The 26,634-nt window shown below is 37.0% G+C and overlaps 1 protein-coding gene across 1 annotated transcript in view; it reads right to left on the bottom strand.

Moving 5' to 3' along the window:
* PKHD1 (PKHD1 ciliary IPT domain containing fibrocystin/polyductin) overlaps positions 1–26,634 on the bottom strand; it is a 485,172-nt gene that overhangs the window by 67,125 nt on the left and 391,413 nt on the right. The gene's annotated exons all lie outside the window — the stretch shown is intronic.

The raw sequence follows: 26,634 nt of genomic DNA on the forward strand, positions 1-26,634 counted from the left end.
AGGTAAACCAAAACCAGCAGCACATCAAAAAGCTTACCCATCAAGATCAAGTAGGCTTCATCCTCAGGATGCAAGATTGGTTCAACATATGCAGATTAATAAATTTGATTCATCACATAAACAGAACCAAAGAGAAAAACCACATGATTATCTCAATCGATGCAGAAAAGGCTTTCAATAAAATTCAACATCCATTCATGTTAAAAGCTCTCAATAAACTAATTATTGAAGGAACATACCTCAAAATAATAAAAGTCATATATGATAAACTCACAGCAAACATCATACTGAATGAGCAAAAGCTGGAAGCATTCCCCTTGAAAACTGGCACAAGACAAGGATGTCCTCTCTCACCACTCCTATTCAAAATCGTACTGGAAGTTCTAGCCAGGGCAATTAGGCAAGAGAAAGAAATAAAGAGCATCCAAATAGGAAGAGAAGAAAGCAAACTATCTTGTTTGTAGAGGACATGATCCTATGTCTTGAAAACCCCATAGTCTCAGCCCAAAAGCTTCTTAAGCTGATAAACAACTTCAGCAAAGTCTTGGGATACAAAATCAATGTGCAAAAATCACTAGCATTCCTATACACCAACAATAGAGAAGCTGAAAGCCAAATCACAAATGAACTCCCATTCATAATTGCCACAAAAATAATAAAATACCTAGGAATACAGCTAATTATGGAGGTGAAAGATTTTTTATCAAAAACTAAAACAACTGCTCAAAGAAATCAGAGATGACCAAACAAATGGAAAAACATTCCACGCTTATGGAAGAAAGAATCAATATTGTTAATATGGCCATACTGCCCAAAGCAATTTATAGATTTAATGCTATTCCTATAAACTAACATTGAAATTCTTCACAGAACTAGGGAAAACTAGGCCAGGCACGGTGGCTCACGCCTGTAATCCCAACACTTTGGGAGGCAGAGGCGGGCGGATCACGGGGTCATGAGCTCGAGACCAGCTTGGTCAATATGATGAAACCCCGTCTCTACTAAAAATACAAAAATTAGCCAGGCATGGTGGCATGCACCTGTAGACCCAGCTACTTGGGAGGCTGAGGCAGAAGAATCACTTGAACTCAGGAGGCGGAAGTTGCAGTGAGCCGAGATCGTACCACTGCACTCCAGCCTGGGTGACAGAGTGAGACTCCATCTCGAAAAAAAAAAAAAAAAAAAAGAACTAGGGAAAACTATTTTTAAATATACTAAATGTACATGGAACCAAAAAAGAGATCGAATAGCCAAGACAATCCTAAGCAAAAAGAATAAAGCTGGAGGCATCATGCTATCCAACTTCAAACTATACTACAGGCCTATAGTAATCAAAACAGCATAGTACTGGTACGAGAACAAGATACATAGACCAATGAAACAGAAGAGAGAACCCAGAAATAAGACCACACACCTACAACTATCTGATATTTGACAAACCTGACAAAAACAAACAATGCAGAAGGGATTCCCTATTCAATAAATGGTTCTGGGAGAACTGGCTAGCGATAGGCAGAAGATTGAAACTGGACCCCTTCCTTCACCATATACAAAAATTAACTCAAGATGGACTAAAGACTTTAACGTGAAACCCACAACTGTAAAAACCCTAGAAGAAAACCTAGGCAATACCATTCAGGACATAGGCATGAGCAAAGATTTCATGACAAAGACACCAAAAGCAATTGCAACAAAAGCAAAAATTGACAAATGGGGTATAATTAAATAAATAGCTTCTGCACAGAAACAGAAAATACCAACAGAGTAAACAGTCAACCTATAGAATGGGAGAAAGTTTTTGCAAACTATACTTCTGACAAAGGTCTAATATCCAGCATCTATAAGAAACTTACATTTACAAGAAAAAAAAATCCCATTAAAAAGTGGACAAAGGACATGAACAGACACTTTTCAAAAGAAGACATACATGCAGCCAACAACCATATGAAAAAAAGATCACCATCACTGATCATTAGAGAAATGCAAATCAAAACCACAATGAGATACCATCTAACACCAGTCAGAATGGCTATTATTAAAAAGTCAAAAAATAACAGAAGCTGGCAAAGTTGTGGAGAAAAAGGAATGGTTATATATTGTTGGGGGGAGTGTAAATTAATCCAGCCATTGTGGAAGACAGTGTGGTGATTCCTCAAAGACCTAAAGACAGAAATACCATTTGACCCAGCAATCTCATTACTGGGTATATACCCAAAGGAATATAAATCATTCTATTATAGAGACACATGCATGAATATATTTGTTGCAGCACTATTCACAGTAGCAAAGACATAGAATCAACCTAAATGCCCATTAATTATAGCTTGGTTAAAGAAAATGTGGTACATATATACCATGGAATACTATGTAGCCACAAAAAAGAATGAGATCATGTGCTTTGCAGGGACATTGATGAAGCAGAAGGCCATTATCCTTAGCAGACTAACATGAGAAAAGGAAACCAAATACTGCATGTTCTCACTTATAAGTGGAAGCTAAATGAGGGGAACACACGGACACGTAGAGGGGAACAACAGGCATTGGGGCCTTTTGATGGGTAGAGGGTGGAAGAATTAAGAGGATCAGGAAAAATAACTAATGAGTACTAGGCTTAATACCTGGGTGACAAAATAATCTGTACAACGAACCCCCATGACATAAGTTTACCTGTGTAACAAACCTGCACTTGTACCCTTGAGCTTAAAAGTTTTAAAAAAGTGGGATTAGATTAAGTAAATTATCATTGATGTGCCTTTCAGCATTCACCACCAAAAGTATTTTATCACCTAGAGATCACCAAGCTACTACCCAATCTAATGGCAAACGCTGCCTCTTTTCATTTCTTAAGAAACCTCCATCTCCAACATACTAAACAAGGAAACTTGTCTCTCCAACCAAACCTCCTTCTTCTTCACATTCACTCTAGTCTTCGGTTGTTCAGCCCTCTCTGGGCTTCCTCCCATTTCATACCTAACAGCGACTTCTTTCTTCATCATTCACTTAATGCTCAAATAGGTATTCTCACTCCTCCCAATCTCTCAACCTTCATTCTTCTCCCATGTTCACATTGAAAATCCCCAGTTCTTGGCAAAGCTATGTATCCACTGCCATCACTTTTGCTTCTGGAAAGTTTAAGAATTCTGTAGAAAATCACATAATTCACACATACACACACACACACACACACCACTGAGTTCTGTGTCATTTGGTGCTATCACAAATGCTTTATTTCCAACCTTAATTGAGCCTTCAGTACTAATCAACTCATCTTCCATTCATCTCTAGTTAAAATTCTTTTCTGTTCAGTTTGACTTCTTGCTATTCTTCTACCTCCATGACTTAGTCACTGACTTCTCAAACAAATCTCGGGACTCTTTTACCAAAAACTTTTAAAAATATTCACTCTTCCTTACCTCCCTCCGACATGGTTATTCTTCCTTTTCCGTAGGTATAGTTTCTACACAAGTGACCTTGTCCCAGTCCACTCCTCCTTGAACATCAAAAGTTAGTCTCGTCCATATTTTTCCCATTTCTTAGATGTTCAAAATTCTTCCCATCAACTGACAGATGCATAAGTTTTCTATATAATAAACATCACCTATCTTTTTTCCACTTACTGTCAAAATCTTTGAAAAGCTAAGTTTTCTTATGATTTTGTTTTATATTAGTATTTATTGTTTAATTTTTCTCATGTTTTTGATAAATCTCAATCCACTGAAATCTAGATTTTGCCCCAATCACTCTGTCAACACTATTCTCAGTAATGTTATTAGAGGCCTTTATTTGCTGATTTAATCATTTTTACTTAATTATAACATTTTTTGCTGTTCTTGAAACGTTCTTTGGCTTTAACTCCTAGGGCATCATTATCTCCTTATTTCTCTCTTATCTTTTTTTCTCCTCAACTGTGGTATTTATTGTTGTTTTTTGCTCTTTTGGTGGCTTTCCTTCACCTGATAATTTATGAAGTGGTATTCTTCAAGGTTCAGTTATTTGTCAACACATATGCCCCCTGCACAAGTGCACATTCATACACACACATAGAAAGGGAGAGAGAGAGAGAGATTCATGTACTAATAGGCCCCAAAATCATCATCTGTCCTGAGTAACAGAACTGTATTCTCAGCCACTTTTCTCTATGAAGGCATTTCACACATGGCTCAAACATAACACTTTTCCATTGGCCCTCCATGCCTCCGTGTGAACCATATACTTACCATCTACTACTTAACAATGATTTGACTTAAGAGACCCAGAAAATAAATGGCTTATGCATTCCTTATTATACATGCATGTTTATACAAAAAGATTTCTTTAGAACAACTTCTAACATTTACCTAGAACTGACCATGTGCCTGGGACCTTGTGAAGTGGTTTACAAAGATTGTAGCAAATCTAAACATTACAATAAACCTAAATAGTCCATGTTATTTTTATCTCTATCAAGATGTAGAGATAGACAAAAGAGAAGTTCGGAAATTTGCTGAACAAATAAGTGATGGAGACAGAAAATCCATCCAGCCCAGCTGGTTCAGCGGATGAGATTGCCTCCAGAAGACAATATGGGCAGCTTCATTAAAAACATGGGATGGCAGTGGTATAGCCATTACCTCCTTTGCTCATTGAAAACAATAACAACAACAATAATAATACCAGATGACATGTACTGAGTTCTTACAATGAGACAACCACTGTTTTAAGTGCTTTATAAGCATTAATTCATTTAATCTCCACAATAAAAAGGTATTACTATTATTCCCATTTTACAGATGAGGGAAATGAGGCATATAGAGCTTAAGCATCTTTTTCACTTTTTTTATTATTATTATACTTTAAGTTTTAGGGTACATGTGCACAATGTGCAGGTTAGTTACATATGTATACATGTGCCATGCTGGTGTGCTGCACCCATTAACTCGCCATTTAGCATTAGGTATATCTCCTAAAGCTATCCCTCCCCCCTCCCCCCACCCCACAACAGTCCCCAGAGTGTGATGTTCCCCTTCCTGTGTACATGTGTTCTCATTGTTCAATTCCCATCTATGAGTGAGAACATGCAGTGTTTGGTTTTTTGTCCTTGCGATAGTTTACTGAGAATGATGATTTCCAATTTCATCCATGTCCCTACAAAGGACATGAACTCATCCTTTTTTATGGCTGCATAGTATTCCATGGTGTATATGTGCCACATTTTCTTAATCCACTCTATCATTGTTGGACATTTGGCTTTGTTCCAAGTCTTTGCTATTGTGAATAGTGCCACAATAAACATACGTGTGCATGTGTCTTTATAGCAGCATGATTTATAGTCCTTTGGGTATATACCCAGTAATGGGATGGCTGGGTCAAATGGAATTTCTAGTTCTAGATCCCTGAGGAATCGCCACACTGACTTTCACAAGGGTTGAACTAGTTTACAGTCCCACCAACAGTGTAAAAGTGTTCCTATTTCTCCACATCCTCTCCAGCACCTGTTGTTTCCTCACTTTTTAATGATTGCCATTCTAACTGGTGTGAGATGGTATCTCATTGTGGTTTTGATTTGCATTTCTCTGATGGCCAGTGATGATGAGCATTTTTTCATGTGTCTTTTGGCTGCATAAATGTCTTCTTTTGAGAAGTGTCTGTTCATATCCTTCACTCACTTTTTGATGGGGTTGTTTGTTTTTTTTCTTGAAAATTTGTTTGAGTTCATTTTAGATTCTGGATATTAGAGTTTTGTCAGATGAGCAGGTTGCGAAAATTTTCTCCCATTTTGTAGGTTGCCTGTTCACTCTGATGGTAGTTTCTTTTAAGTAGCTTGCAGAAAGTCAACCCAGGCAATCTGATTCAAACCCCCTGTCCTTGACCTCTACATTATATTATTTTACTATATAAACAATTAGTTAAGTTTCTTAAAGTAGCATTGAGTGCTGAGTCCTAGGTACCCCATTCCCCCCTCTCTCACCACCTCACCACCACCACCATGCCACGTGGCTTCATCTTAATAATTAATATTCTTGCTGTTATGATGCTTTTTTTAAACAATTTTCTCCCTCCTACCTGCTTTCGGCTTGTTAGTTGTTAACAATGCCTGCAAATGTTTTCTTTCTCAGTTCCAAAAAAATTCTACTACATTCTGGTCTCATCCTGGATAATCTAATTTTACTGATCTTTTTCACAAGCCACACCCCCACCACACCAGCAAAAAATGAACCACTTAAAACCACTACCACTCTTCCATATGGATTTCTTTTTTCAATTAATTCATTAAATTTATTTATTTATTTATTTATTTATTTATTTACTTATTTTGAGATGGAGTCTTGCTCTGTTGCCTAGGCTGGAATGCAGTGGCGTGATCTCGGCTCACTGCAACCTCTCCCTCCCTGGTTCAAGCAATTCTCCTGCCTTAGCCTCCCAAGTAGCTCAGATTACAGGTGCCTGCCACCACACCCAGCCTTTTTTTTGTTTTGGTTGAGACCAGGTTTTACCATGTTGGCCAGGCTGGTTTTGAACTCCTGACGTCAAGCAATCCATCTGCCTCAGCCTCCCAAAGTGCTAGAATTACAGGCATGAGCCACTGCGCCCAGCCTTCCATATAGATTTGTAAGTCGTGAGTAACCACAAAATTTTACTGTTTAAATCAAGAGTTAGTGCTATTACAATTATGCTGGGACAGTGTGTATAAACAGACTGTGCTGAGTAAACTGAGTGGTACAGTCACATCACTTCTGACCCACAGAAGACAACACAGCTGCACTGCCACATTGTCACTGCAGAGATTTCCTTGCTAACAGATTTCCCACTGACAATGATATTATGGTTTCTTCCAATGGCACTGACTACAAAAAAATTGGAAATTCTGCTGGGATCTATGAATAACAACAAGCACAAAGAAAACAATCTTGCCAAAATTTTAAAACAAAAAATGAGGAATAAAGGAATAAGATTTAAGGTTTTAAGTCTATTATAACCAATGGCAAGTAGACAAAGCTGAATAAAAATGGACTTAAAAGTATTTAATAATATTTCTTTAAATCAGCAGGATTTAAAGAACAGAGACCTTACTTCTTAAAGTCTTTTCAATAAAATCCACAGTATAATCTCATTGAAAACACTCATCTTGTTAAATAAACATTATCTAATGAACAAAGGATTTTCTCAAAATCTTTTCATATCTTGTTATTCTCAAGTATAAATTGAAGCTTTTAACTTGTCTTTATAATGCAACCTCAATCTCAACCCTCTAACCCTTCTCCATAGCACTTAATACTGTTATTTCTGAAACATAAATACCGCTTTGCCAGAGAAGAAGAAGAAGAAAAATGAAGAGGAGTAGGAGGAGAAGAGGAAGAAGAGGAGGAAGAAGAAGAGGAAGGAGAGGAGGAAGAAGAAGAAATCTTTAAGTCCATAGTTTATTAAATTGGTAGGAATCAGGACATAATTTGTATCTATGTAACATATTCCTAGGATTCATTTCTATAGCTATTCAGCTTGAAGCAGTGTTGTGTTTACCTGACTCTCAAAAACTGATACTCCTGACACTCTGAGAAAGTTATTTTATAGGTTGTGAAAATGATGACTGATGGCTGCCTTATATCCTTGGTTTAAAATAGTAACAACATGGATATATGTGAATATCTCTGAAAAATATATTAACAATAAATTTCTAGGTTTTGTAGAGGCTAAAAGGTGGAAAAAATTCTTTATGTAACAGTGGATTCTAAATGAAATTTTTAATTCCTTTTCTTCCGCCCTTTACTATCTTGTATCTGTTGTACATTTGAATACGAAGAGCAGAAGAAAAATGGCACAAGCCCAGAGTGAAATTTTGAGGTAAGAAAAGTTTGCCTTGATGGTCCTTTTGCTTCTTGAAAAATAACCTGTTCCACAATGGGGGTCCAAAAACTATATCTATTTTTTCAGAAGAAAGAATCTGTCATCTTTATTTGAATTGTAATAAAAACTTGTTCTAAGAAGCTAGCACTCAGTTTGCATCTACAAGTACGAACATTTAAAAAATCTCTAGTTGTGGACTGAAAGGAATTAAAGCACCAAGTTTCAAGCAGTGCTGTGGTTTTTAGAAAAGTCTCTTCTCAGTGTTTGCAAACCTGTAGCACTTGGAAGGCTACTCTGCAGCCAGTTCTGCTTTAAAGATTTGGACCTGCACATTGTGCACATGTACCCTAAAACTTAGAGTATAATAATAATAAAAAAAAATTTGGAAGTGATGGGCAGACACAAAGCCAGCAGAGAATGGTAGCTGATCTTTAATCGTAGATACATCAATGATCACTGGAAAGAAGAAAATGGGGCTGAAGCTTCCAGAAGGTTAGTTCTCAGAAGCAGCAGAGCAAGGTTCACGAGAGCCATCATGAATATCACCCAACTAAGCAAAAATCTGTCCAAATGTCTAGAAAGTGGCTATCTTAAGTCCCAAACCAAGGACTGAGAAACTCAACCCCTTCTGTGCACCCTCCCCTGATCCATTATGTAATCATCTCCTGCTCCAGAACTCTTACCCTACTGTTTTCTATCTCATTATAAAGAGTTTATTTTCAGAATTCAGAAAGAGACAAAGCAAATGGATATCTTGCTCTAAAATCCATGAAGTTTATTTAATAGGATCAACAGCTAAGGAGGGGATGAGCAAGCCAGGTTAGAGGTGGAGCACAGGGGACTATGGCCCTGGAGAACTGTGTGTGGGACTAGAGCCCCAGCTGATGGGATATGAGGTCCAGAAACTACGTGTGTCATTGATAGTGGGAGATGGAAAAAAAAAAACCCAAACTGATGACCAATCCTTGAAAATTAACTGCAAAAGAGAAGAGAGGAAAACAGTATTTAGTCTCACAGGTTTAAAAGGATACTCATAATTGGGCCTGGTGTGGTGGCTCACGCCTGCAATCCCGGCACTTTGGGAGGTTGAGGTGAGCAGATCACTTGAGGGCAAGAGTTTGAAACCAGCCTGGTCAGCATGGTGAAACCCCATCTCTACTAAAAATAGAAAAATTACCCAGGCATGGTGACACGCACCTGTTGTCCCAGCTACTCAGGAGGCTGAGGCAGGAGAGTCACTGAGGCAGAGGTTGCAGTGACGTGAGATCGTACCACTGCACTCCAGCCTGGGCAACAGAGTGAGACTCCATCTCAAATAAATAAATAAATATAAAGGATATTAGTAATTGTTCTCTTAATGAGCTGCTTTGGACGTGTGCCTAACCAAACACGCTGTGAGGTAATTGTAGCGCATGTCATGAAATTTGTGTTAGATTAGCATTTATTTGCAATTACTTTGATTACAATAATTGCAACCAAATCTGATTTGAGAGGTCTCTTGTGAAAATTCCATCAACACATATTCTGCACCTACCGTGTTCAAAGCATTATGCTCAATGCTGAAAACACATTCTCCTCACTTCAGAATGGGGGTTCTCAACCTTGGCACTTTTGAGATATTGAACTGGAAAATTGTAGGAGGCTGTTCTGTACATCATAGGATATTTAGCAGCCTCCCTGGCCTCCATCCACTAAACGCCCATAAGTACACCCCCGTGTCCCCAGTTGTGGCAACTGAAAATATCTGCAGACATTGCCAAATGTGCCTGAAGGGCAAAATCATCCTGGTTGAGAAGTCAGTGCTATAGAGAGGTTCTTCACATACCCTGTTCTTAGGTTTCCTACTGCTCTTGTAGCATGGCTGTCTCCTTATCATTTTAACACCTCAGCCAGAACTCTGACTATAAACAACAACAGCAAACATTCTTATTGAGTAGGATGCCCAAATTTCAACTCCCGGGCATTTGCAATATGGTTTGTCTCCTACCTGGCATTTACTTTTTTTAAATCCTCATTAAGAAGTTGTAAACACTAAATACGTTGCTGTTGGCACTAAAACAATGCTTATACATTCAACAAATACCTAGGAGATAGGAAGTAAGGAAAGGATCACATTATATTAGCCAATTAAATCATCCCTTTCTTAAGGAATCAAGTCATCTGTTAGAAAGTAAATGGTACAAAGTAACTGTGTTAAGAGTTATCAATTATCAATTATTTAGAAATAATTCACTCAGAGACCACTAAACAGCTCTGAACAGCCATATTACAAACAGGAAGAGGCTGATTTGCTTTTCTTATAAAATGTTGAGGTTCTAGAGGTATAAAACCCCTTAGACTAGACAGAATAATTGTGTTCCCATTCGTACAGACTCATTGCAGAGTAGAAAATCAAATCCTTGGGAATTAGATGAAGTATATCATAGCATCCTTAATTATTTGGGATCTAACCAGAATCATTAAAATGGTAAAAACAAAATTATATTTTAAAAGTACAAAAGAACTTAGTTATGATTATCATCAGCATGGGTTTCTCATCTACACTTCAACAATGAGATTAACACTACATGAAACAGTGGTCTAATGCTTTACAAGAAAGAGTTAAACGTCCCTCAAAAGCATCAGATAATTACCTAAGCCAGAAGCAAGATGTTAGACTAGGCAGACTAATGATCTGATCTAGGATGGTAATTCCCATGGTTCCTAAGGAGCACAAGCATCAATCATTTAATAAATACGTGGTTTCCAGTGGACTCCAGAGTGGGTGAAAAAAAATCTCAGCAGTAAGAAAATTGTCCGAATTTTCCTGGTGTATCAATATGTATGTCCCTTAAAGCAAGTCTATTTCTAACATAACACATTTCTAATCTTTCTTTCATATGCTATTATATTAATTAATGCAAGAATCAGTGCCAGAGGGGGAAGTCCACATAACTGGACAATAAAGTGATGGGTTTTAACAAGATCTCACAACTCTGCGTTTTGAATAATTATAGGCAAATATCCTTTTTGATCATAACTACTTTATTTCTTTTTAAAAAATTATACTGTAGCTGACTTTTCTACCTTTCCACCTCTCAGATAACTATATCATGGCTTTCAAAACCCATGGTCTCCAGTTATGAAACACCTAAGAAGATTCCACTTGACTCTAAGTAAGCCTCAGTTGGTTAAACAATTATCCAAATCTGAGAGATTTTTAATTTCATTTTTAAATTCTCATATGGTAATTTTTTTTCTTTTGGTGTAAAGTTCTATGAAGTTCAACAAATGTATATAGATTCATATAACTACCACCACAATCAGGACAAAAAACAATTCTCTCATCTCTCAAAAGTCCCTTGGGATACCCCTTACAGTAATACCCTCACCACACCCATATCTCTGGCCACCACTGATCTTTTTACTGTCTCTATAGTTTTTGCTTTTCCAGAACACTACACAGTTGCAGTCATACAGGATGTAGCCTTTCATACCGGCTTCTCTCACTCTGCATGTCTGAGAATCATCCAAGTTGTTGCATGTATCAATAGTTTGTCCCTTTTTACTTCTCGACACTGGTCCACAGTGTACTTATTCACACTCTTGATGAAGGATATCTGGGTTGTTTCCAGTTTTTGACTGTCACAAATGAAGCTACTATGAATGTTCATTCTTCTAAAAATTTTTGTTGAATATAACTTTTTATTTCTCTAAGGTAAACAACCTGGACCAGGGTTGCCAGGGTGTGTGTTAAGTATATATATAACTTTATAAGTAACTGCCAAACTGTTTTCCATAGTGTATGTATACTTTTGCACTCCTACCAGTAAAATTCTCTAAAATTGGGTTATATAATGTGACAGAGGAAGCTGTAATGGTCATAAATGATTTGTTTATTTCTTTTTGTATCTGTGCTAACTATAAAATGTGCTCCATGCTTTTTGGGCTATTACAAAGACCAGAATCACACTCATTAATTCAACAAATAGTTGGCGAGAACTATTATGCTGGGAATAGGATTAAATAGAACAAATTTGGCCTCTGGAATACATATATGGAGAGTGTGTGTGTGTGTGTGTGTGTGTGTAAAAACAGTAATAATAAATTACCTGAGTAATATTTCATTCTAAGGATGTGTATAGAGTATATTAGCTAAAGATATTTTAGGAGAACTTGGCCTTGTTTTGATCAATTCCAGGTACATCTCATAGGAAGCATAAACAAAAAATATTAACTATACTATAATTCTGATTTGATAACAAATAATGAAATTACCAAGTGTTCCTGAGAAATTGGTACAAATTAGAAACTAACTAAAATATAATGCAAATTTTAATAACTGAACAAGAAACTTTGATTCCAAGATCTAGAAAAAGCAAATTTATAAGGCAGACAGAATGAGAACTATGAAAGGTACTTTAAAATATCAAAATTCTTTTGATAAATGGAGAGAGTATTTGAATGTCATCAATGGCTAACACTCAATTCCCCTCTCTGGCTGCACAACCTCACCAAACTCAATCTCCTCCCCACCTTCTTTCTCTGAAAGTTCACCGTCTTGTCCAGATTCCCAGTATTCCATCTCCTTATTAAGGCTCATTCTAGGATTTTCATTCTCTAATTCCTCTGGATTGATGGGTCACTGCCTCGAGATCATACCTGCAGCTTCCAAACGGAAGACAATAGCCCCTGCAAGGATTGAATCTCTCCCCAGCTCAGAATACTAGTTTACTGCACCCCAGCCCTTCATTTGGGTCATCCAGAAGAGGAATCTGAGATTAATATCTAACTTGTGATTCACCAAGGAAGGGAAAATCAGCCAAAACCATTCTATCTGTGTGCACTTAACATTGCTTTCTTTGGTAAAATGCAGCCCATTACCTGAAAAGCCTCTGAAATTTGCAGAGAATTAAAAAACCTCATGCTTATATAAAAGGCTGAGTCATTTTCTAAGAGTTAGGCAAGCAACTCAAAGAGTTCAACTGCTAACAAGATTCTTCAGAAATGAAGCCGCCTGAACATAATCAGTTCACCCTAATTGATTGCATACAGTTTTATTACATAACTGATGGTTCTAAACCCCAGCCAATTAGTTTGTCAAACAAAGATTAAATTCTTGACTGGTTTATTCAAGTTAAATTTAGGCAGGATTCACAATAGAACCCACCTTATCCTGGCAGCTGAAAATGTACTCTTTAACAACTAAAATTATTATAGGACTTTCCTATAACTAAAAACAGAAAAAGAGAAAAGTTTCATTAAGATACAAATTTTGAATAACTAAAACATTAAATCTGGGTTGTATTTTATCTAATGCAATTTCCTTTGCCATATAGTTTCCTAATTTTGAGATCTTTTTAAAAAAATTTTGATATCACTGGTAATGCCATATTTGAAATTATTAAACTAGAATTAAGCAAAAAATTAGCCTATTTGGCCTGACATTGATTCCAAAGAATCTCTTAGGCTGCTTTAGCCATTATTGCCAGTCAATCATTCACAGATGTCACCAACTTCTAATGTTTGCTAAAGAGTTAAGTCTGTCCAAAGATTCTGACATTTATTTCTGAGCATATTCCTCATAGTAGAGCCAAGTCATTTAAAATAATCCTCATTATAAATGCTCGTTTACATTGCATTTTTAGTATGCCATTAATTAAATTCTAGTATGATAAAGCAAAATCTTTTCCTAAAACTGGGCAGCTAGAGAAATAAATCAATTAACCAGTTTTCATTAAGCACCTGTTATTCATTGAGCCCTATGCAAAGTAAAACAAGATACAAAAGAAGGATTAGAAATAGATATAGATGAGACACAGAATTCATGATTTCAATGTCCAGGCTAGTGTTAAATATTGCATTGGAAAAATTTTCAGAAACTAATTTTTTCTCCAACTTTATACAAGTTTATATTAGTATTTTATAGTGCAGTCAGCAAAATTTCCCTAAGAGACCAAAAAGTAAGAATTTCAGGCTTTGTGGCCAAGAGGAAAAATCAAGGACATTATGTACACACTTATTATAAAAGAGAAAATTAATTTCCACATTTTTATTGATAAAATTCAAAAATTATATCAGATTAATCATATCTCAAACAATAAAATTTGTGGAAGTAATTACTATGTTTTATTTTATAAGACCTCAATACAGAATAGAGAAGTCATTATACAAGAAAACTACTTGCAAACGCATGTTTATAGCAGCACAATTCACAATTGCAAAAATATGGAACTGGCCCAAATGCCCATCAATTGAATGGATAAAAATATATATATATATATGTCATGGAATACTATTCAACCATACAAAGGAATAAATTAATGGCATTTGCAGTAACCTGGATGGAATTGGAGACTATTATTTTAAGTGAAGTAACTCAGGAATGGAAAGCCAAACATTGTATGATCTCACTCATAAGTGGGAGCTAAGCTATGAGGATGCAAAGGCGTAAGAATTAAACAATGTACTTTGGCGACTCAGGGGAAAAGATAGGAGGCAGGTGAAAGATAAAAGACTACAAACTGGGTTCAGTGTACACTGCTCGGGTGATGGGTGCACCAAAATCTCACAAATCACCTCTAAAGGACTTACTCATGTAACCAAATACCAACCGTTCCTCCAAATAATGAAACTACCAAGTGTTTCTGAGAAATTGGTACAAATTAGAAACTAATTAAAATATAATACAAATTTTAATAACTGAACAAGAAACTTTGATTCCAAGATCTAGAAAAAGCAAATTTAGAATGCAGACAGAATGAGAACTATGAAAGGTACTTTAAAATATCAAAATTCTTTTGATAAATGGAGAGAGTATTTGAATGTCATCAAATAAGAAATTAAATAATAAACTAATAAATGCACTGTTAAAAGAGAAAGAAAAAGGAATAGATAATTCAAATGTACCAAATTTTTTCTGGAATTCAGAATTATCAGAAATCAATTTTTTTTTTTGCTTGCGGTTACCTTAATTAAATAGGTGTCAAATTTTCCTATAGTTTGTTCTAGATAACAAGGAAACAAAGATAAATGGCACCCTGCCCTCAAAGCACTAAAATGTAAGAGGAAAAGACAAATAGACAAAGCACAATGATGGCATGTAATGTGTGCTGCAATAAATGTCTGTATACAGAGTGCTCGATAAACATTTATAGAAAGTGCTACATAAACGAAGATGAAGGACTTATGAAAATATTGTTGAAGGTTTATCTAAAAAGGTACATTTCTCCCCTTGTGGTCTTAGTAATAAAAACACTGGGCCTTCAGAGTGTCTGATTGAGGATCCTTTTGTTGCTTCTGAATGATGGTTCTGATCTGTTTTCATTATATATTAATAGTTTTATAGTGGTGGGTGTTCCAGTAATTTGCTTGAATCAGAAGGGACTGTGAGTATACAGTCAAGAAGTACTTTATTTCTATGTTTTTACTAAGTCTATCACAGTGCATTTTCCTTTCTCCTGGCAATATGATTCTGGTTATTTGAGGGCTCTAGTTAATGGAGAACTTCCCCCTAGCAGTCTCAAGCACTAAAATGAGGATTGACAACAAACAAACAAGCAAAATCCAGATTATTCAATATAATTCCAAGCCGGAAGAAGGAGGGGAATAACTATAATTTTATTATCTTTTTTAAAACCAGTGTGCCATACAGTAGGCAATGAACTACCAAAGCCACATACTTATTATCTAAATTCAGAAGGAAACCAAAGTCTCAAGTCTCCTCTCTCCCAAGAAGGTCTGTTGTGAACTACGACCTAAAATGTAGCAACATGCCTGATTGATGACATATTAAAGAATCTTGCAACCTTTTCTCTTCAAATATCAACTAGATGATGACTTCAGCATCTCCCTGTACTACACCAAAAGGATGCAGATGGTCCACATTTTGTGTTTTAATTCCTGGAAAGCTCATCTGGAAATAAACATAAATACAAGTCAAGATGCCCTACTGTTTTGGAGGGAACACAGACCATTCACATTTCTGCTCCAGTGATCCTCATTTGAAGGGTACCTAGTTTATTTCCAGAAGTCTGTTTCTACCTCAGAGTCACATCAGCCATGCCAATACTGACAGGAGGCACTAATGAGATCAGAATAGCTACATCTTCTACCTTTCTTTATCCTCCCTCTGACAATTTTAGTCAATCAACACCTGTAGAAAGGGAGTTTACTCTGCAATCTCTTCTGGCATGCAATCTATTTTCTAGATTGGTAAATAAAGCATAGACACCCATCAAACTAAAGACAGAACCAGAATAACATATTGCCCAGAGGTACAGAGGCCTCAAGCAACAAGCAGTGTTTATCATACTGCAAAGGAGAGTGGTGCCTGAAAAGGAGACCAGAGTCTTGTGATGGAGATCAGATTACAAAGCACATCAAATGTTATACCAATGAACTGAGATTTTCTTCTATAAGATAAAGGGAAGCCAGTACAAGTTTTAACAGACACTTACATAATCAGATTAACATTTTAGAAAAGAGCACTTCTTTCTGTAGACTGTGGAATTATAGACATTTAGACTAGTAAAAGAAGAACAGTATTTACTGCTATAGCTCAGGTAAAAGCTCACACCAAAGCAGTAGCAAGAAAACTAAGAAGAAAGGATGGATTTAGCAGCTATTAAGAAGAAGAACTTTGCAAGTCTTTGTGACTCTGTGAAGGATGGAACTGAGGGAGGTGCAGTCAAGGGTGACTACTAATTTGGGAGACTGGGTGGAGAGTGGACTGTTGAAAATAAGGCATTCTAAAACAGGCGGAACAGAGATGTTGGCTAGGTATAATAGTTGGATATTCAGATCTGGGGGTAGTGGATAAAGGGTAAGACTAGGTTAGAGATGGGGATTTGGGATCTTCATCACAGACCTGATAGTTGAAGGCCTGGGCTTTGATAAGATCAGGAGGAGAAAAATTAAGAGGAAAAGGAGAAGGCAGTTAAAGACAAACTTTAGAGAATACTAACATTGGAGGTACAGGTAGAAGAGGATTCAGAGGGAGAATATGAAGAGGAGACAATGTCTGAGGTAGTGGTGGCTCCCAAACTCCTATTTCGAAAGGACTGAGATCAGCAATGAGGTCAGAAGAGGGCTTGAAGATTTGTTTGCATAGTACAATATTTAATCAAATAATTGAGAAAACTCAGTAGTCCATATCAAAGAATGAGGGCTGTTGTGGACATTATGTTCCCAACCCAGCTCCACCTTTCAGTTACTACAGTACTGAGAAGTAGAAGAACCAGGAGAGTGCATTGCCTTGAAAAATCAAAGGAGGATGGGATTTTAAGAACCAGGGAGTGGACTTGGTGTCAAATTCCCCAGAGATCATAAAGTAAGGACAAAATACCAGTCAATTTAGCAATGACTAATGTTTGCCAGTGCAATTTCAGTTGATGAGGGGAAAAGCCCATGGCAGTGAGGAGAGGGTGAGTAAGAGTCGATGTGGGCAGACCTCTTTAAGAAATTTGACTATGAAGCGATGAAGAAGCATATGACGGTAGCTCCAGGGAGATTCTGGGTCAAAGAGCCTCAAAAACAGTTTGACTGCACAAGTAGAGACCCTGTATTAGAGCTACTCCTCAGAACTCCATGATACACCTGCAATGCCAGCAGCACAGATTGATGACTGTTCTTCTCTGGAAAATGTCTCTCCCATAGGGCCCCATTTCCATCTAAAAGTCCACTAAGAAAGATTCATTTAGTTGGACCTTAAAGGCTTCTTACTGGCAGCAATTTTCTATTAAAGTGCAAATATCCAGTAACAACTGGAAATGAGGCTAGGATAGATGCTTGAAGTAGAAAGGGGAAATGATAAAGCAAAAGCCAAAAAATAAAAATTAAAAAAAATCTTTGCCTGCTTCATGGTCATGGGCAGAGAAGAGCAATTGTGATTAATCACAGGTGCTGGTTAGCTGAAGTTATTCTTTATGTCTTATATACAGACAGGCATCATACACAGAGTATCAATTTTTAGAATAAAAATTCAATTTAATAAACAATACTAATTTGGATCAAAATTAAGTCTATTAGGTGATACAGATAGCATTTACAGATATTAAATGCCCCAGGGTAAAACTTATGGAGATAATTTGTAATTTTCCCTAAATGTATAACCATAGAAGTAAAGGAAGGACTTGGGAAAATCAAAGCCTGATAATGATTACTAGGTGACTTTCCTCTCTCGAAATTTTTTTCACAATTGAAACAGCTCATTGATACCATTGCCTGTTATGTCTGCTGCTGTCTCCATCCCAATTTCTTTCTTCTGATCATTGGTCCACAGGAACAGTGTTGTTGGCTTATATATTGAATGCAGTCATTCACAATTTATGTATCTGCAATCTACACATGGCCCTTTATGCATGTAAGAAACTGAAAATAATGCTTCCAACCTATCTAAGAGATACTGCAGCCCAAGTAGGCCCTTCCTTTCTGCTTCAAATTGAACATCCTTTCCCCACCCTGTCAAGGATAACTTTATATATATATATATCATCTCTAATCCTCCCATGGTAAAAAAAAAAAAAATGGGTAACATGACTAATGAAAGAGGGAGGTGAAAGAGGAAAAGGAGGAGCAGCAGAAGGAGAAGGAGCAAGTGGAAGAGGGGTCAGTAAATGCCAAAACCATTTTCTATCCATTGAATCACTGATACTCCACTTCCATCCCTAAACTCTATCCCATTTTGTCATCTGTCCATTCATGCCTTTTCCCTACAGTCCCATCCCAAGCCAAATTCTTGTAATGAAATGCCTAGAAAAGTGTGAATCTGATTCTCCTCTGAAATATTTTGAATTTTACTTTAATTCTTTGGAAAGCCGATGAAGTACCATTAGCTTTTATATGTGAGGTTGCCTTTCTCTAAAGTTGAGCTCAGACCCTGGCTCTGAGGATCTGAGATGTGGCAGTGTTGCTATAAGTTGAACTCTCAAAATTATTGCAAAGGATTTGAGGATTCATATGCTAGCCAAGCATTGTGTAAACTGGAAAAATATTAATTTGATGCATAGATTTCTACCCTTTTTCTTTCAAATTTGATTATCTGTGTGGCGATTACTAAAACATGTTCACTTAAAAGAATTGCTGAATACATAAGAATTGCTTTATATAAATGTATATATTTATAATAATCAATAAATAAGAAATCATTTTTACTATGACAGCCTGATAAGTTTGTTGACATTAAGTATGCTGGGGAGTGATTTCCAAATTAAAAATGTGACACTGTCCCAAGAAAGAATGTTGAACTAAAAATGGTATCTGAAAATAAATCCATCAGCATCTTCACTCATACTTTCTGCTTTCTTTTGCCTCATTTGATGTTCCTATTCCTGTAAAAGGCCCTCTAGCCTACAGGGTGACTTTTTGCAACTGAGAACGAGGCACCTCCAGTATGATGCATCCCATACCAGGTGAACAGAGTACAGGCTGGCCTTATTGGCAAACTCAATTTCTTCCACCTGTGCTCTGAAACCCACATCCTCCCAATTTATCAAGTAATCTTGCTCCCGTACTTTTACTCTAAGTCTATTGACTTATCCTCATGAGCATTAAAACATGTCTAAGACCTCCTGGATCTTAACAGATCCTTTCCCCAACTCCAGCTACCACCCTGTCCTTTTTCCTCCAACCTTTCATACTCTCTAGACTTCTTGGTAAAATGTTTTACTCTCACCATCCCTACGTACTCCCACTTACCCCCAACCCATTCCTGTCTGACTTCCAGCCATGCCACTTCTCTGAAACTGCTTATATCAAGATTATCAATAAAGTCTGTATTATCACATCCAATAATTTCTTCTCAGGACTCATTTTTTCCCTAGTTGAAGGATTTGATACTGTGTCATCCCACCCACCTTGGAATGCTTTTATTCTGTGAATTTGGTGACTCTAAAATTACCCTGTATTCCTCCTATATGTCTTCTCTACTCCTTCTCAATATGCTTTGTGAGATCGTCCTTGTCTAGTCATTCCTTCAACACTGGGGGTTCTTATTCTGCAAACATAATTTTATTCTGTCCCTGAGCCTTGGTTCCATCTATAGGGTGATCCTCAAATCTTTGACCTGTCATGTAAACTTCAGAACTGCATATTTAATTCCTTACAGGGCATCACCACTTGGATGACTAGCATATACCTCATATTCAGTATGTCTAAAACTGAATTCTTCAAATCTGCTTCTCCTGCAGGATTCTCCCAGTACATGGCACCACCAGCCACTCAGTTGTTTAAGGAGCAACCTAAAAGTCATCCCTCCCTCCTCTCTTTTCCTCATCTTCTACCTCTAATCAATCAAGAAGTCCAGCTAATTTCACTTCACAAATCTCACTGGAATCCGTGTATTTCTCATGTCATCATCCTCATCATTTGCTGCCTCATTATCTCCTATGTCATTATTCTGTACTGAACTTGCTGCTTTCTCTCTTGCCCCTATCCAGTCTATTCTCTGCAACACAGTCAGAATACTCTTTTAAACATGCAGGTCTGATCATGATATTTCCTCATTTAAAATCCTTTATGAATGTGTCACTGCCCTTAGAATCAAGTCCTAACTCCTTAACATGGGTTATTATATATTCTGGGAACTGAGATTTCATGTTCCAATATCATCTTGGTGCATTCTCCAGCCAGGTTGGACTTCTTTTCATTTGTTAAAAATACAACACAGTGTCTAATCTATGGGCTTTTGCACAGATTCTCCCTCCATCTCATGTACTTTTTCCAGCAACTCTTTCTATACAATGATAACTTGTCTTTCAAATCTCAACTTCCATATCACTTACTCCAAGAAGCTTTCCCTTCTCTCCTAAATCAAATATTGACAAACTACAGCCCATAGGGCCAATTTGCCCATGGCCTGTTATGAAACAGCCCTCAGGTTAAGGATGGTTTTAAACTTCTAAAAGGATATTAAAAGAAAAAGAAGAAAGAGAAAAAGAACAGGAGGAGAAAGGGAAGAAAGAGCAGGAGAAGGAGAAATGAAGACCATTTATGGCCCTTCTAGCCTAAAACAGCTGCCTTTGAAAACTAAAATATTTACTATCTGACCCTTTACAGAAAAGTTTGCTAACTCCTGCCTTAGATCATAAGCATAGGTCCCCCTACTACGTGCTCCCTTGATGCCCTGAACTTTCCTGGTTATCACATTTGTGCTTTGTATTACAATCAGTTTTTTAATGTCTCATTTTCACACTAGACTATGAGCTCTTCAAAGTCAGGCACCATGTTCACCTTTATCACACTACATTCCAAGTATGTTGTACCTGGTAGAGTCTCAGTAAACACTTGTTGAATGAATCAAAATGAAAATGAAAACAAATGACAGCTTCCATATTGCTGGTGTCCACAAAAAAGCCATGGAAACACTTCCAGGGGTGTATGACTAGGACAACCACACATCCCCATGTTTTTCACGGCAGTGATGATTTATTCTTGTTGTCCCAGCAAAATTATTAACTGTTTTCCCTTTCCCTCTCAAGAGTATCTCACTTTGGAGGAAGTTAGGATACTCAGAAAAAGTTCTTAAGTCCAACCCCTGGGAAGACTTTCTAGAGACCATTGTTGCAGAAATGATAGTGACCTTTGTATCAAAAGACAGCACTCTTTCTATGGGAAAAAGAATCATTGTAATACATAATGTTCAGAATCCAGAAAAAATATGAGTAAAATCTGTTTATGGAATATTATGATTGAAATAAACTTTTGTTCACTGACCTAAAGGTTTTCCTATGATTTTTAACATAGTCATTGTGTGAAATATGTTGCAAATAACCAACTTTTATAAATCAGTCCATCTTGAGTTTGGAACAGTCAATATAATTACATTTAATGAATAAATACACAGTAAGTAAGTTTTTTTGTGTGTACCTGACATCTATGCTTTGGTCACTTTTTTTTTTTTTCTTTTTACATAACTGGCAAAACAGATGTTCTAGCTAGTCAATGTGCAGGACTGATTTAAAAAGAATTGGCTGGGCACGGTGGCTCATGCCTGTAATCCCAGCACTTTGGGAGGCTGAGGAGGGCGGATCACCTGAAGTCAGGAGATCAAGACCATCCTGGCCAACATGGTGAAACCACATCTCTACCAAAAATACAAAAAATTAGCCGGGCATGGTGGCGGATGTCTGTAATCCCAGCTACTCGGGAGGCTGAGGCGGGAGAATTGCTTGACCCTGGGAGGCAGAGGTTGCCATGAACCAAGATGGCACCACTGCACTCCAGCCTGAGCGACAGAGCAAGACTCCATCTCAAAAAAAAAAATATTTTCAGATATAGAATTGAATTAAAGTTAAGTTTGAGAATCTTCTGGCTCAACATTCCTATTTTATGGATATAAATGTGGATGAAAAGAGAGGCAAATATTCCTGCAGTGGATAAGTCTCCTTTGAAATCATCAATAGTCCTGGTTGAACATTTTTCCATAAATGTAAATAAAATTAAACATAATATCATATTTATATTACATTCCTTTTTTTTATTTTACAATGTGTTTATTTGATCAAAGTCCACATATTGTGATTGAGTGCTATGTCTTTTATTTATTATTGTTGTTATACTTTAAGTTTTAGGGTACATGAGCACAATGTGCAGATTAGTTACATACGTATACATGTGCCATGCTGGTGTGCTGCACCCATTCACTTGTCATTTAGCATTAGGTATAACTCTTAAAGCTATCCCTCCCTCCTCCCCCCACCCCACAACAATCCCCAGAGTGTGATGTTCCCCTTCCTGTGTCCATGTGTTCTCATTGTTCAATTCCCACCTATGAGTGAGAACATGCGGTGTTTGGTTTTTTGTTCTTGTGATAGTTTACCGAGAATGATGATTTCCAATTTCATCCATGTCCCTACAAAGGACATGAACTCATCCTTTTTTATGGCTGCATAGTATTCCATGGTGTATATGTGCCACATTTTCTTAATCCACTCTATCATTGTTGGACATTTGGCTTTGTTCCAAGTCTTTGCTATTGTGAATAGTGCCACAATAAACATACGTGTGCATGTGTCTTTATAGCAGCATGATTTATAGTCCTTTGGGTATATACCCAGTAATGGGATGGCTGGGTCAAATGGAATTTCTAGTTCTAGATCCCTGAGGAATCACCACACTGACTTCCACAATGGTTGAACTAGTTTACAGTCCCACCAACAGTGTAAAAGTGTTCCTATTTCTCCACATCCTCTCCAGCACCTGTTATTTCCTCACTTTTTAATGGATTGCCATTCTAACTGGTGTGAGATGGTATCTCATTGTGGTTTTGATTTGCATTTCTCTGATGGCCAGTGATGGTGAGCATTTTTTCATGTGTTTTTTGGCTGCATAAATGTCTTCTTTTGAGAAGTGTCTGTTGATATCCTTCACCCACTTTTTGATGGGGTTGTTTGTTTTTTTCTTGTAAATTTGTTTGAGTTCATTGTAGATTCTGGATATTAGCCCTTTGTCAGATGAGTAGGTTGTGAAAATTTTCTCCCATTTTGTAGGTTGCCTGTTCACTCTGATGGTAGTTTCTTTTGCTGTGTAGAAGCTCTTTAGTTTAATTAGATCCCATTTGTCAGTTTTGGCTTTTGTTGCCATTGCTTTTGGTGTTTTAAACATGAAGTCCTTGCCCATGCCTATGTCCTGAATGGTAATGCCTAGGTTTTCTTCTAGGGTTTTTATGGTTTTAGGTCTAACATTTAAGTCTTTAATCCATCTTGAATTAATTTTTGTATAAGGTGTAAGGAAGGGATCCAGTTTCAGCTTTCTCCATATGGCTAGCCAGTTTTCCCAGCACCATTGATTAAATAGGGAATCCTTTCCCCATTGCTTGTTTTTCTCAGGTTTGTCAAAGATCAGATAGTTGTAGATATGCGGCGTTCCTTTTTTTAATGACTTTGAAATCACTTTGGAATCTTCACGTCTCAGGTTCACCTAACAGAAATCTATATTGTACTTATTTATACATGAATCTTACCTATCCAATGGAAGATATGAGTTCTACATCTTTTAATTTCCTTTTCACTTCTCTAAATAGTGTTTTGCCACCACTATTCTGAGACCCAGGCCAAACTCATTAAATATATATATATATACATTACTAATAATAATTATATTATTTGAATATATGTTGAATATATACCCAATATTCAATACAAAATTTGAATACTTATTGAATATATGCAACATATTAGGCAGTAATCTTGTGTAATGTTTTTACTCATCACAAAAACCAAATGAGGTAAGCACCATCTATTTATAAAAATGAGAAGACTGAGGCTAGGAGCAGATAACTTGCCTAGAGACACACAGCTAGTATGTGCAACAGATGAGACCTCAATTCAGATCTTTCTGAGTTGACTATGAACAACTATCATAACTATTTCCTTAGGAGGCTGTATTAGGTACCTCTTGTGTGCTACTTCAAATCTTCTTGGTCTCATCTTTTACTTCAGCCACTGATAAGGCTCCCAGTTCCATGCAGGAGGAAGCTAACAGTGTCCTGCCTTCTGCCTCAGGCCTCTTTGATGCTACTGCATGAGATGAACCACTTGGCATTCATATGTGTGCAACCAAGAAGTGTTGATGTTGGGGATACTTTAACCAATCGGAGACATGAACCTGTCCCTTCCCCTTTTTCCCATGGGCAGTGGTGGGATATATTTCATAAGGATCCTGAGAAAGCCTCACAAGATCAGCATTTCCTGTAGGCATCCTGAGTTGCCTTCCCTCCTTCTTTGTTTCACTAATGCAGTCCCCCACTCCTGTTCCCTGGAACTATCACCCAAATAAATAACCTATACGCAAGCCTTTGTCCCAGGCTCTGTTTTCAGTGGCATTCAGGATAAGAAGAAGCCATTTCTCTCACCAGCTGAAATCATCTTGTCTCTATCCCTGAGCTTTATGGAACTAATATGCAACAGCTAATATATTTTATCTGAAGAGGAAATCCCCTGTCTCCGATGGACCTGACTTCTTCATTTCCTGTGAATAGCAGAGCTATCTGCATCTGTAGGGTCTCAGGACCATGTTGAGAATATTTGTCTACCTCTGCTGGAAGCCCTTCTGATTAGTCAGGCTCCTTGAGTTGGAAACATAAGGATTTATAATGAAAAAGAGTCACACAGTAAAAACAGAAAGAATGAAAAGAAAACAAACCAATAAAGAACCTATCCTATCATAACATTTGAGGTTCTGGTATTTGCTGGCTTTGGAGGGAGTTCAAAATAAATGAAAGAAATGTGTATTTTATTAAATGCTAATATTTAGAAGATGTGAGGGAAAAAAGAAAGATAAATGCTTCCAATCATATTTGCAAATATGAGGCATCTCCTACCCCTTTCACAATGGTTAGGTATTTTCCTTGCATTTGAGCAACCTACATGGTTTTGGAAGTAATGCCTGGAACTAGCCAAAAATATTGTACTAGGAGTAGCATGTGAATCTAACCAACAGAGATTGCACCACATTATGCTCTCAGCCTAGATCACAATAAAATAATAAGCTTTCTCTAGTTGAGTTGTAGCTGCCACCTGACTTCCTCCACAGAAACGGCCTATTGCTTCTGACTCCACATAGACCAGTCTATAATAAACTCTATCCTTTCCTTGCAACATCTGCTGTCGTTAACATGATCTCTGTTTGTCTTGAAGTATAAATAGGCCCCAAATTTCGAAAGTTCAGAACACACTGAACCGTAACCGCATAGCTTCTTCCTTTTCTTCTTGGTAAGAGCCTTATCCCTCTCTTGGGTTTTGGAATTCATTTTAAAAACAACAATGAAATAAAGTGGAGAGGAAGAAGATTTGGAGGGTCAGAAGTACTCAAGGGGGTCAGAAATGAAGACTTCCCTTTGTTTTTGTTTTTAGTATTTTTGTAATAATACAGGTTGACCATGAATTTAAACCATTTCTTGTATACCCTTCTATCCACACTAAAGTGAGGAGTTCATCATCAAGATAAGTCAAAAGAAGGAACTAATTTTAATATTGATTATTTTTATTCAGTACTCAAAGTGGTTTACAAGGTTCAGATATACCATTTTTTTTAATCTTGCTTGAACAAAACATTTGTAATTAATGCACTTTTTTCAAAAAGAGAAAACAGGTGATTCTTATCTTTCCTCTGATGTAGGGTATTGATAAAGGGCAAAGCACTGAAGCCTGACAGCGCTGTATTACCAGCCTAGCCCTGCGATCAAGCAAATTGACTTCACATCTCTGAAATTCAACTTACTCCTCTAAAACGTGGATGAAATCAGTAATATTTTCATAGTACTGTTAAAGTAGTAGATGCAACAATGCATGTGAAATGTTTGATATGTGTTTAATAAATAATAGATAATGACTTTCCAAAGGCATAATTGGATCTTCCAATGTGACTGGCAAAGCTTTATGATCCAGTTACCTAACTCAATCAGATATAGACAGAAATCAGTTTCATATGTATCTCCAACTGAGAGGTTAAAACAGATAAAATGATTAGAAGAGTGTCTAGTACGTTGTAAACACTTGATAAATGTTAGCTATTCATCACTATCATTATTAATATATCATTAATAATGTATAATTATTCATATTATTGTAATCAGTTTACTGAATGACCTGGGCTCAGCAGGTGCAAGAGAGGAAATTTAGTCTTTCTAATCAATTCGTATTTAACTCATACTGTCAAATGATTTTTCTTAGATCCTGGATAAAACTCTAAGCAGATGACATAACTTTTTTGAATACTTTCAAATATGAAAAATTCCAGTGCAATCTAATGCAATCTCAAATCCTTTTGAAAATTTCTTCCTTCCCTCAGCCCGAGCCTGCCTCAGGCTGGAAAATCTGTGATGAGGGAAAAAAG

The sequence above is a fragment of the Pongo abelii genome, chromosome 5 (genome assembly GCF_028885655.2).
Source record: "Pongo abelii isolate AG06213 chromosome 5, NHGRI_mPonAbe1-v2.0_pri, whole genome shotgun sequence".
In the NCBI taxonomy this organism is placed as follows: Eukaryota; Metazoa; Chordata; class Mammalia; order Primates; family Hominidae; genus Pongo; species Pongo abelii.